General features: G+C 39.5%; 1 pseudogene; it reads right to left on the reverse strand.

Annotated features, from left to right (window-relative positions):
- Positions 1-6,140: 6,140 nt before the first annotated feature.
- Positions 6,141-7,633, reverse strand: LOC102265740 (motile sperm domain-containing protein 2 pseudogene; annotated as a pseudogene).
- Positions 7,634-8,546: the final 913 nt, after the last annotated feature.

The following is an 8,546-nucleotide window of genomic DNA, read 5'->3' on the forward strand; positions in this document are numbered from 1 at the left end:
ATAAGACTCTAGGACCAATTGACGATTAGAGCCACACAACTTGTTGTCTTTGCTATCCTACTCATCATTGCTGACCAAAAAGCAGTCACAGTGCTAGGTATGCCTGAGCTGAGTAAAGATGGGCAAAATTGTACATTTTTTGTATTTAAATTTCAACACACTTCTGTGTCTCAATAGATATAAGCAAGAGAAGTTTTCCCACTGAACAAGGTGTTGTAGTTCTTGCAAGGCTTAAAATTTTCTTACCCCATGGTATCCAGTTGGAGTGTTCAAAGAACGACTCCCAACACTGCTTCAAGGGGGTCTGTTCATTACAGATCCAGTTCTGAGGTTCAAGGCAAAATATTTGCAAATTGCTACCCATAATGCACAACTAACCCCTAAGCTAATTTTTTCAGTCCATTTTACGATGTAGGATTATGTTGATGTTATGAAATTTTAAAAATGAAAATTCTTGCCTGCTGCACAACAGTGCTCAAGGAAAACCCAGGAAAATTGAGCCTTCCTCATTAGATATTCAGATGAACAATCCAGGCACAGCAGAAGAAAGTTGAAAAGGAAAAAAAAAAACAATAAAATAAATTCCTAAACAGTCTTTGATTATGATTCGCCTAAGATTAAAAAAATACATAGCTGCTGCTTCCTTTCTGATGGAGTTTACGGAAATACACACGTAAATGGAATGCCACTCTCTATTGGCCAAAAGAAGACAAGTGCCCCATGCGGTAGTGTTTCTCTTTCAATGGAAGTGCTCAGGCAGAGTCTGCATACCATTATCAGAGATGTTGTGATGAGGTGGAATAAATGACCCCTGAAAACTCCAAAATTCTATAGAACTACAGCTTTAGTAACATTCTCTTTCTTGAGGACAGTAAAGAAAGAGGAATTAATATTTAGGGGGCACCTGCTAAGAAGCACTTACCTTCCTTACAGCGTGAAGCACGGGCTTATCCCCAATTAGTGTTGCAGATTTTAATATTGTTTAAAAAGAATACAAGAAAATACCTTAAATTTACCTATTGAAGAGTTTCCACCTGCACTACGTTGTTTGGGTCTCTGGTAACTGTGGGAGATGTCGAGGGAAGATTTCTGTGTTCCCATTTGTAGACGGAGATACGCATCAGAGAGGCTGTGTAACTGGCCTCTGGGCACTCACCTAGATCAGTGAGAAGTTCCCTAATCTTCTTTAAAGTTTATTTTTCTTTTTAATTGGGGGATAATTGCTTTACAATGTTGTGTTGGTTTCTGCCGTACAGCAGTGTGAATCAGCTGGAAGTATATATTGAGCAAGATCAACAGGGTGGCCAATGAGCACAATCCATGAGGTTACTGATGTCCATAGTAGCTTCATAATTAAGAAGCTGAGTGTGCCTGTTGCCAACTTTCTCACCTGTCAATAGAAAAGAAATAATACCACCCCATCTGTTACAAAGGTTGGTTGAAAATATCTTCAAGGTAAGCAGTAATTTAGTTACAGTTTTAATTGTGATTATGATGTATATGGGGGTGCAGGATACAACCTTTATGTGTCATAACAGTTGTCAAACAGTTGGTAGTTTATAATAGAGTTCAATATGCTAATGCAATTTCACTCACAGTTTAAACATTTCTGCTTATTCAATTTGTTCATTTGGTCTCTACTGATGAAAATGCCTCCAAAACATAAAGTAGAAAGGATAATTTTGAAAAGGCCATAGTTCCACAATAGTTTATTAATAATTTGGTAGATTTTCACTAGATACTGTTTTACAAATGGCTTAGTTATATCATTTATAGTTTAATCATTTTATATTTTAACTATTACATTGTTTTACAAAACTGTTTTTAATGACCACATATAATTCCACCAAAGTGATTAAACAGTTTTCTAACTGATAGGCATTTAGGTTAAAAAACATTATAGGTAAGGTTTTTGGGCATCTACCTAACAGACATTAGGTAGGTAATGTTTTCTTTCATGTTTTTGTTTTTAATGAGAAAACAGGCTTAGGCAAGGCCAGGCCTGAATTTTAAGCATCTCAGTACACAATATTTTCCTAGTCCATATCTCCTGTAATAACACAACATGACTTTTAACATAGAGTGTTTGCTAAAACTGGTTGCATGTATTTCACTGTCCTGAAGTCCAAAGGAAATTGACCATAATATATATATATATTTTTTTACCGACAGCTTTCTATAAATTTTTACTTATGATTAGATAAAAAATTAAAATTCAAAGGTAATAAGGGATTGCTTTGTGACCCAAATAAAACATACCTAAACTCTAAGGGTGCCTTAGCGTGGATCTGGACTTAACCAATGACTGACACTCAGCATTCGATAGCCTTGGGCTTCAAATGGGGTATGGACTTCTATGGGAATCTAGGACTTCCATTAACTTTATTTATTTATTTTTTACTTATTTATTTATTTTATTTAATTTTATTTTTAAACTTTACATAATTGTATTAGTTTTGCCAAATATCAAAATGAATCCACCACAGGTATACATGTGTTCCCCATCCTGAACCCTCCTCCCTCCTCCCTCCCCATACCATCCCTCTGGGTCGTCCCAGTGCACTAGCCCCAAGCATCCAGTATGGTGCATCGAACCTGGACTTGCAACTCATTTCATACATGATACTTTACATGTTTCAATGCTATTCTCCCAAATCTTCCCACCCTCTCCCTCTCCCACAGAGTCCATAAGACTGTTCTATACATCAGTGTCTCTCTTGCTGTCTCATACACAGGGTTATTGTTACCATCTTTCTAAATTCCATATATATGCATTAGTATACTGTATTGATGTTTTTCCTTCTGGCTTACTTCACTCTGTATAATAGGCTCCAGTTTCATCCACCTCATTAGAACTGATTCCTTGCACTAGACTGTAGCTTCAGGTGCTTCCATTGTGTTTTTATTTATGATGTATTAATACTTTTACTAAAGCCTCTTGATGAAAGTGGAAGAGGAGAGTGAAAAAGTTGGCTTAAAACTCAACATTCAGAAAACAAAGATCATGACATCCAGTCCCATCACTTCTTGGGAAATAGATGGGGAAACAGTGTCAGACTTTATTTTTTTGGGTCCCAAAATCACTGCAGATGGTGACTGCAGCCATGAAATTAAAAGACGCTTACTCCTTGGAAGGAAACTTATGACCAACCTAGATAGCACATTCAAAAGCAGAGACATTACTTTGCCAACAATGGTCCGTCTAGTCAAGGATATGGTTTTTCCTGTGGTCATATATGGATGTGAGAGTTGGACTGTGAAGAAGGCTGAGTGCCAAAGAATTGATGCTTTTGAACTGTGGTGTTGGAGAAGACTCTTGAGAGTCCCTTGGACTGCAAGGAGATCCAACCAGTCCTTTCTGAAGGAGATCAGCCCTGGGATTTCTTTGGAAGGAATGATGCTAAAGCTGAAACTCCAGTACTTTGGCCACCTCATGTGAAGAGTTGACTCATTGGAAAAGGCTCTGATGCTGGGAGGGATTGGGGGCAGGAGGAGAAGGGGACGACAGCGGATGAGATGGCTGGATGGCATCACTGACTCGATGGACGTGAGTCTGAGTGAACTCCAGGAGTTGGTGATGGACAGGGAGGCCTGGCGTGCTGCGATTCATGGGGTCGCAAAGAGTCAGACACGACTGAGCGACTGAACTGAACTGAATACTTTTAAGCCTGAAAGAGATGAGGGACAGCAATTTTAACCTGGAAAGTGAACCAAGGACAGTCTTCTCTGAAGGCTAATAAATGTCCCTTTTTAAAAACATGGAATACTTAGTTAATTTAAATGATGACATCTGTGAGTCAAAATACATCTGGCCTTGCAGAAAACAGCCGGGGCCAGAAGCCAAGATGGTGAAGGCTGAATCCATTGTAGCAGGGAGATAATTGGTCTCAGAAGAAAAGGCTTCCAAAAGCTCGGCTATTCAACATGACTTCAAGGAGTGTCTCTGGGGGAAGACTGATCTTGACATGCCATTCTTCTTTCTGTGGTGTCCTCTGACAGTGTGTGAAGACGATGACAGGTATCAGGGGAGTCGAGAGAGAAGCTCCCAGAGTGTTTGCAGGAGATTCATTCCTGTGGCAGGCAAAGTCGATCAAGATGTGGACTCTTTGTTCAGTCCACTGGCTTCAAGGCAAGCTCCAACTCTGAGCAGAGGAGTAAGACCTCTGAAGGTGGCATGCCTCTTGCAGAGGCATGAAATGGTTTAGGGAAAGGGTGAATGTTTAGTCCGTCCTCTGTGCTAGAGTTTCCCCATCCGTGGGCTTAGAAGCTTTGGGAAATGAAGTGATGACTGTCAATGATGGATTTTTTTTTTTTTTCCCCATCAAGAGTGAGTCTTGTGCACAAAAAATATGATTCAAGGGTGACGTTGGTTTTAAATATTAATATTTAGTTGAATAAAGTTGCTCAAGTAAAACCTGAGTTTTTCCTTAAGCTTCTAAATCTTATTCAATAAAGGGTATGTTTTTGGGGAACTTTTATTAATCTTTGGTACCATTTGCAGACTTAGATCATTAACCTTTTAATAATTTAAACTGTGTTTATAAGTTTAATATTACTGACTTTCTTTTTAATCAGATTAACAAAGTTTCCCAAACTCAAGTGATACTTATGTCTAATAATAAGTTTACTTTATGAATAAAGTGAATCTTAAGAGCAGTGTTTCTCAAAGTGTGGTCCCTGGGCCAGCAGTGTCAGCATCACCTGAGAATTTGTTAAAAATGCAAATTCCCGGATTCTACCCCAGATCTACTGAATGAGGAACTGGTCTGGTAAGCTCTCCAGGGGATTCTGAAGGGTGGGAATGTTTGAGGACCAGTGCCTTAAATGTCCCTATGTTATATGCAAATTTATAAGATTTTTGGTTAATATCATGTCCAAATTGATCCTTTAATCAAAATCATGACTTATTTTGCATTGTTGTTCTTGTTCAGTTGTTAAGTCATGTATGACTCTTTGCAGCCCTGTGAACTGCAAAATGCCAGGCTTCCCTGTCCTTCACTGTCTCCCAGAGTTTGCTCAAACTCATGTCCATTGAGTCGGTGATGCCAACCAACCATCTCATGCTCTGCGTTCCCCTTCTTCTCCTATCCTCAATCTTTCCCAGCATCAGGGTCTTTTCCAATGAGTCAGCTCTTTGCATTCAGTTCAGTTCAGTCGCTCAGTTGTGTCCAACTCTTTGCGACCCCATGAATCGCAGAACACCAGGCCTCCCTGTCCATCACCAACTCCTGGAGTTCACTCAGACTCACGTCCATCGAGTCAGCGATGCCATCCAGCCATCTCATCCTCTGTCGTCCCCTTCTCCTCCTGCCCCCGATCCCTCCCAGCATCAGAGTCTTTTCCAATGAGTCAATTCTTCGCATGAGGTGGCCAAATAGGACAGCCTAATATGTCAAATTCTCTTATACGTTATCAGTACCTAAAATATCTCATATATAGGTTAGTTCTAAATCTAACATGAAAAATATCCTAAGACGTATGATTTAGTTCTTCCCAGAGAATATACTGTCTAACAAAACAGTTGCAGTTTTGCTTACCATGGGAATTAAGTTTTAAATTATATGTTATTAGCTCTTGGAGGTTGCTAATTGACCAAGGTTTTGGTTGGCTGTGTGATCAGAAACTGGTGACATTTAAGGTAACCTTCCTTTTATAGTCATTATGATGTAGAGCCCACAATTTCATGAAGGGAGTGATCACCTTTATCCACCACCTTGGGGATGAGATAGCTCATTCCCTGAATTTCAAGGGAGACTGAAGTCCACAGCCTCTACCCGTGTAATCCATAGTGCTTAGCTTTGGCTAATCTATGTATTATTTATTTATTTATTTTTAGATGTCTTTGATTTTATGATTAATTTTCAGTACATTTTGCTTAGTCACATTTAACAGACACACACATGTTAACAAGATATGTTATTAAATTCAACTGTCCAGACATCAGGGAAAAACATTTTAGTGAGTTTATGTAATTTTCACGTGAAACATTATACATTTCCAATTTTGACTAATTATTTCCACGTTTATTTGCCAAAGAACAAAACACATAGACAATTTGGGATTAGATTATAGTAACGCCAGTGATGTACCATATAAGGGGAAACCGCTGTGCACACACAGGGAGAAACTATGAACGGTACTTAGGGTGGACTGCGGTCACGTTCACGTCTGGAGGTGGCAAACTGATGGCAGAGGTCTTTGCTGGTTTTATCTGACATGTTAAAGGTGTGATCTTTCCATGTAAGACTAGATGGTTTACACCTCTCAACAATATGGCATCTTAACCTGTGCTCCATCACTTTGTTTCTAGGAACTTCCTTCCAGAACTGAGTTAATTCTGCTAGACCCGTGCCAGATGTCTGTTCCAATTCTGCAGCCATGACCAGAAAATGGTCTTGGGCAGAGACTGTTGAACCGCCATGGGGAGACACAAGTATATCAACTGAGGCACCAGGGTCACAACCGCTATTGCTGGGCTTGACTCTACTCTTCTGGAGCAGTTGTTCTCACCTTAAATGCCACTATGGTTTTTGTTACATTTGTCAACACTATCAAAGCTTTCTTCTCTCCTGAGTCTGTACTTCCAAAATACGGTTCTTCCACTGGGCTGATGTGTAATAAGGGCCCTTAAACACACTCAGTGGTTTCTTGAAAGTTTTCATTTTGGAATCAACTTTTTCATTCTCATCTGCTTTGGTAGTAGGTTCCATTATGTTACCCTTTTTAGGAAGAGTTGTATGTTCTTCATTAGAAATTGTTGCCAAGGTATCTTTGCCATCACTTTCTGTATCTTCTTGAAGCTTTATCCTCACTGGCAATAGGCCCATTTTCACACAACGGTGTTTGGAAATCATCATCTACAAGTGGTGGGTAGCTATACTTGAAAGGCTCAGTTCCACCCATGTGAGAAGGCAGGTATTCTACACTGACATAGTCTTGGATGTCATTTTTACTCGTAAACTTCAACAAACTCACTTCTTCTGGACCAAGCCAGGTTTTCATAATTTTGAAAGCAGCATTCATTATCCAAGGCATATCAAAGATCACTATTTTTGAGAGGTATTTAGAGTAATAAACCTTAAAGCAGTTGATGATAAAGCATACAAAGTCCATATCTATGTTATTTAGTCCAGTCTCTGACAGGTCAAACATCATTGTAACTGGCTTCCCATTTGCTCTCTTAGCATAGCATTCCAACCAGAATGCAATAAGCTTCTTTTTGTCCAACATGGTCTTATGGTCTTTTATATGGTACTTCACCCTGATCCAGAATAACTTGTTGCCTTCTTTTGTCATAACCATGGAGATAAATGCCACCAATTTCCAATAGCCACCTGGGAATGGAGACTTCGGTCAGGTCATTGACAGCCATTTCTTTCCTCCACTGAAAACTCTCATCAAGCATCTTCAGTGTTTCATCTACAACATTATGCCTCCAAGCCAAGTAACTTTCAACCCAGTTATCATCTTGCTGTAGCCTTTCAACATCACGTGAATCATACTTATCTGACTTATCTGTCACATACTCAGCTTCAAACCTCCGTCGAACCTCAGAGATGAGCTTGGCTTTATTCTGGGCTTGATACTCAGCGATAGTCGTGGTCGTGGACATGATCAGAGTTAGCTTCACTCCTTTCCACAGCTGCGGTCTGAATATCTCAGCACTGGGCAAGCTGGCCAGGAGGTAAAGAGGGAAGGGCGGGAGGTCTATTATTTATTTCTATTCTGAATTCTTGCTTTTCCTATCTGTCCCCTCTGACAACTGACCTGCATTTTTTAAATGGCTCCTGAATGAATTTACTGTATCACAAAATTGACTTGGATGTCACTTTTCTTCAGAGGTTACTTCCATGACAAAGACAAGGGGTCTGTAAAACCTTATGCACCTTACATGTGGTCAGTGAATTATAAGTATTTGGTTTTGTGCACCTGCAGTTACTTTTCAGTCAAGTGGACTGGCTGTTGTACTTAGAAAATACAGCATTGAGCATTACTTGAGCATTACTGATTTTATTGTAGCTTTTGGTCATTATGTATTATTTTCATCTGTAGGAGCTAAACATACAGCTGAATGGAAATAGTCATAGTCATTTTCTGTTAAAAGTGTCCTCATTTGGGAAAAGCACCATAAGCAAATAAAAGGAGAGGTGCTTGATGCAAAATGCATTTAGTTATCTGTCCTATTAATTATGATCCAAGAGCAACATATTTTCTGCCAAAATGAAGTAGTTTGGGCATAGAGGCTGAAAATATATAGTGAATTTTGCTATAATACATAAGTCTAAAGGTGATTCTGCTAACATCAAGAGTATATATTTAGAATGGATTTCCAGTGGGGTGTTGCAGATATAATTCTGTCTAGCTTGAGTAATTTCCTATTTCTATTTCTGTGAACAAACTATCTACTTGTCAACGTCTCCGCAACCACCACTGCCAGGCATCTTGCATGTGTCGCAGGTGCCCCAACTGGTCTCCCTGCCCCACCCTCACCACTGCCTTTGCCCATTGACATGGCTTCCATAGAAATCCCACAAAGCTCTCAAAAT

This window comes from Bos mutus, chromosome 24 (assembly GCF_027580195.1).
Source record: "Bos mutus isolate GX-2022 chromosome 24, NWIPB_WYAK_1.1, whole genome shotgun sequence".
Lineage (NCBI taxonomy): Eukaryota > Metazoa > Chordata > Mammalia > Artiodactyla > Bovidae > Bos > Bos mutus.